The following is a 5,398-nucleotide window of genomic DNA, read 5'->3' as shown; positions in this document are numbered from 1 at the left end:
ATACTTTAAGTTAACTATACAAGATACATGATCATACATGTATTCATTCAGATCGGATTAGACACTGTGAAAAAAACTGATCTCATACCGATCTGAATAGCCTGACCGGAGCCTGATGATGAATCTAGTCTTGCCGAGAGTAATTTTAATTCGGGTCGCATATTTGGGAAAAAAAGGGGGAATCAAAAAATCAAACAGATAAGGTAACAGATGAAGGTGCAAATTTGTACATGAAAAAATTCTACAATACGTACACGTGAAATCTTATGTAAAACAAAAGTAATATACTCCTGGACAATGAAAAAAATTTTTATCAAGCTTACCGCGAGATACAATTGCTTACACGTTGATAAATTTAACTAATTAAATTATTGTCTGAATTTTTAGGTACGACCAGTGTATGGGAGTTCCTTATAATTTTGTCAGAGCAAAAAGTGTAACCACTTGTCAATCACCTATTTTTCGGCTAAAACATATTTTCAACCTTGTATGAGGGTGATCTGAGTTAGTCACATGGTGTATGAGATGTGAAAGTATGTGTGCACGCTATCAAGTTTTTCGACCAACCCAAGTAATTATGGTCCAAATGGCCTGAAATTTTATTTTTCAGCGATAATTTTTCTTGCGTACATTTTACACGTTCGCGTTTGAAGGCAAACTTGAAGAACTCGTTGAAATGCAACTTTTTTGTGTATCATACACTGTGCTTTAGACCGCAATGTAACGCTCCATAATAGCAAAATACACGCGAAAACAGCGAAAAAACGTGTTTTTTTGCCTGTTACGGAAATAAATGTAAATTGTACATCAAAATGTTGAATACAAAAATTGTACATCTCATAAAAATGAAACTTCATCATAACCCGTTTTATCATTAGTATGTTGTATAAGTTTCTGTCGTATTAAAGCTGTCAAAACTTTATAAAACAATTCTTCACTTACTAAAAGACAGCTGAAGAACCGACGAAGAACAGTGTTAGAATTTTATAATTCTGTTATAGAATAATCGTATTTGGTAGATCTCCGTTAATACGGTAAGTTTTCAACTTATTTTAAATATTTAAAACCGTTATTTTTAAGAGTATCATATAACGATATAATAATATAAAACATCACAATAATAATAAAAATTCATTAAAAAAATAACATTGACATCAGAGTCAAGATATTTTGACTGACCACTTTTGATTATTATTATCATTTTATAAAGTATTTTTAATTATCATTACTACTTATAATTATTATTATCATCATGATTAACATTATCATCATGACTAATGTTATCATTATTATTATAATTATTATTATTATTATTATTACTATTATTATTATTATTATTATTATTATTATTATTATTATTACTGTAGCCAAGATAAAAATGACGTTACATCGACAAAAATATTCTATCCATGATATTCTGACGTTATTGTGACGGAGATGCTGTCACAACAGTACGTCCACATTACTGGATACTGTTGTCACTTATAGTAAAAGTGTGTCAATGACGCCATCTCATTTTTCACTCAGCTACAAAACGCCACCTATGCTGAGTTTTCTGATCGTAGAGACCTCATACATCTCTACTGGTGAAAGCTTAGCTCAGAGGGCACCAGAGCCTCTCGGTTCTGGTTTATGGATGTGTTAATATATGAGCTGATGAGCTCCCGCCGATATTGTGCATCGTACGTTGCCGAGTTACCTTGTCCCGTTTTTGTGCGACTCCAACTTTAGTGTTGATACTGAATACACGTTGGCATCCCCCCCTCAAAGCAGAGTTCAGTACTCTAGAGACTCGCACACTATTGGCGTCGAACCTACCGTGTGTGACGTCATCAGTAATGACGTCACTACCGACTCGTTGTAGGGAAAATACGTTAGCAGCATAGGGGCGGAGTAAGGTTTTATTTATTTTCTCGACAACAAAGGTAAGAATCAATGTGATTTTTATTGTGATTTGTAAAGTGATGAAAATCCCTTAACATAAAATTTTGAAAGTTTAATAATTATAGTGACAAGAGTAATATCTATGTAAAAGTCCCTCATAACCTCTCCCAATATTTGTTTGTATTTCCAGTAACGTGCAAAGTCCATCAATTATCAATGCATCTGCCTATGTCTGCAATTTGTCAATTTGGAAAGTGCACCATTTCCAGTCGGAATTATGTTGAAGGAGAAAAGTTGCTGAACGCTAATCATATTTTAAAGTGCGGGAAAATGTCAGAGATGGGAAATGTCATTCGCATTACAGCTTATTGCCTTCAAACGACTGATATAAATGGAAAACCACATAAAATCAGAGGAGAAATATTGTTAGATGGCAGTATAAAATCTTTTTTGTGTTCCTGCAAGGCTGGATTAAGTCAAAAATGCAAATACGTGCTGGCTGTTTTGCTATACTGCTGCAGGTAAAATTCAATTAATTTTTTTTTGTCATTTCAATGAATAATAATTTCCTAATTGAATTATTATTTTATGAATATTAGCCAATATCTCCATGATTCGTTGACGCTGGTCTGCAGATAAATCTGAAGTATGCAGACATAGGCAGATGCATTGATAATTGATGGACTTTGCACGTTACTGGAAATACAAACAAATATTGGGAGAGGTTATGAGGGACTTTTACATAGATATTACTCTTGTCACTATAATTATTAAACTTTCAAAATTTTATGTTAAGGGATTTTCATCACTTTACAAATCACAATAAAAATCACATTGATTCTTACCTTTGTTGTCGAGAAAATAAATAAAACCTTACTCCGCCCCTATGCTGCTAACGTACTTTCCCTACAACGAGTCGGTAGTGACGTCATTACTGATGACGTCACACACGGTAGGTTCGACGCCAATAGGCTGGCGCTACTAGAGTACAGCTCGAAAGTCTCTACCCCAGTTCCCCTACTCCTACTTTCCCTCTCCATGTGATGTGCATGCGATTACCCCAAGCCCCCGCCCAAACAGCTTGAATGATAATGTTTGGCCCCAAACTCTACCACCTGCAGTGCTGCTGCTGAAGAGCCATCATGGCGTCACAAATGTATATATAGATATACAAATGCATATCTACCATTCTTGTGTTTAAAATATATGTGTATAGATACAGTCATAAGCCTTATGACTGTATGCAGAGTAGCCTCCACTTATGTGCATGTAAACAATAACGTGACAGTCATCATTGAGTCTAAAGACGGTCAACAATATATCTATATATATTTTAGACGTCATGATATCTCTTTTTTTTTTTTTTTTTTTTTTTTTTTTTATTCATCATCGACAGTAAGCTCAGACATGGCATTCTTTTACACAAGCATAGTGTTAATTAGCCACTGGTGCACCTGAGTTATGACCAGATGTAACTCAGTCACACCTATTGATCACGTTGACGAAGCGTCAGAGACACAGTTAATCGACCTTCGAGAAATCAAGAGCACAGGCGAAACGGCGAGACCCGAATGGTGACCAAGCGGTCACCCATCCAAGTACTAACCGCGCCGAATGCAGCTTAACCTCGTAGATCGACGGAACTGCAACTCTACCGTTGCGCCACCACGACCACTGATGGCTCTTTTACGACAGCGCTGCAGGCGGCAGAGCTTGGGGCCAAACACTCTCTTAAGCTGTTTGAGCGGGCTTGGGGTAACCATGTACATCACATGGAGAGGGAGAGTAGGAGTAGGGAAACTGGGGTAAATACTCTTTCGAGCTGCACTCTAGTAACGCCAGCCTATAGCCTACAAATCTCCATAGAGTACTGACCTCTGCTTAAATGGAGATGCCGTCTCGTCTGCATCACTAGGCCTTGACATTGACATACGTGCACCACCACACAGCATGATGCATCCACGCGTGGTTTCACCTGCCATAGATTATCAAGCTGGTGATGAAACTGAACCTCTAGTGCAACATCAGGCTGATGATGAGGCTGCAGGACAGTCTCCAGAAGCTCCTCGTGTAAGTAATATTTATTTATATTTTCACCGCAACTGCATACATTACGATTATTCAATTGTTTGTTCGATTTATTTTAAACTGAATCTAAGTAGACAGCTTAATCACTACATTCATCCAATTCAAAATTACGATGTACGTGCTTTTTCGGAGGGTGTAACTCTTCTGGATTTTTTTTTTAAATAGCATAAAAATTATTTTTCACTTATTTTAGCACTCATCACATAAGTATTGTGACGGTTTTTTCATAATTCTTTATTTCATAATTATGAGTGTTAATCACATAAAATAAAGTGTAAGTAGCATAAGTATTTCGATCGTAGAAGAATTTTTATTGAAGTGTGTGCGCTTACAGCCGTTGTCATCCTAAAAACCGGTAAAAAGTAGGAGGTTTCAAAAAATCAGTGTATCGTGCCCCTGCTCACAAGCACCTTCGTAGCTATAGTTCCAGTAGCGATAGTGAATAGTGATTGAAAAATTAATAAAAAAGTGAATATTGTGACTGTTTATTTAAAATATACAAAGTGCACACGCCCGCATTCATGTAGTAAACGTAACAGATAAAGTTTAAGAGTGTTAACAGCTTCTCAATGTTTATCCCAAAACAAGCTTTTTTTGCCAGTATTTTGGACGTAAACTAATTTTTATTATGGCTAAGTAATATTTACAATAACGTTTTAAATAAGATAGGATTTTGATTAAAGTGTGCGCATAAATTTGTTGTCCTCCTAAAAACCGGTAAAAATTAGAAGGTTTCAAAAATGAGCAGTTTAGTGCGTCCCCGCTCAGAAGTGCACCACCATGGCTATATCTATACCTTACACATTAATGTATGGTAAAATGCAGGGAGGTATTGACTATTGTAGTAAGGGATCTGCTGTATTTTTATTGCTCCCACATTATTGGCAGTCAAACAATGGTAGCAAACGAAGAAAACCATTTAAATAGTGCTTTCCTCGATTTTTAAAGCTGCCGGTCTATAATAATTTTAGTAGACTTATTTTACTTAGAACATTACTATCAAGTTATGTAATTCCCTGTATGCTTACCTACACTTTATATGCACACATATAACTCGAGTTTTGTTTGGATGCTCAATATAATTACATCCACGTAGAGCGTTCAAATAAAATCTATATTTTTTATAATATTCGATGATGCAAACTCGGATGCAAAGTTACTAAAAGCTAATTTTTTGCCTGCTGCTGTTACGACTTTAAACTCAAGTTGCAGCGTATCTATTGTTGTTGGTTCTTCGTTGACTACAATTATCGTTTTATATGGTGTTTTTGTTTCTTGAACTATACTGCTGAATAATTTTATATTAAAATATATTAGCTATAAAAGCCTCAGGGCTTAATAAAGCTTATTTATAAAAAAAAAAATTTTCAATATTAATATCTCATAGGAGTTAACCAATTTTTTTAGTTAATAATGAATTTTATTA

At 35.3% G+C, this 5,398-nt stretch overlaps 1 long non-coding RNA gene across 1 annotated transcript; it reads left to right on the top strand.

Moving 5' to 3' along the window:
- Window positions 1–1,804: 1,804 nt before the first annotated feature.
- Window positions 1,805–2,531, top strand: LOC149375236 (uncharacterized). Its single transcript, XR_016292877.1, has 3 exons — window positions 1,805–1,925; window positions 2,075–2,405; window positions 2,484–2,531. It is a non-coding gene; the product is annotated as an uncharacterized LOC149375236 (long non-coding RNA).
- The last annotated feature ends 2,867 nt before the right edge of the window (window positions 2,532–5,398 follow it).

Source organism: Copidosoma floridanum, unplaced genomic scaffold (assembly GCF_036245765.1).
Source record: "Copidosoma floridanum isolate Cflo_tuat_1 unplaced genomic scaffold, Cflo_Japanese_pri ptg000009l, whole genome shotgun sequence".
Lineage (NCBI taxonomy): Eukaryota > Metazoa > Arthropoda > Insecta > Hymenoptera > Encyrtidae > Copidosoma > Copidosoma floridanum.
The sequence above is the reverse complement of the archived record's forward strand: the minus strand, read 5'-3'. Positions and strand labels throughout refer to the sequence as shown.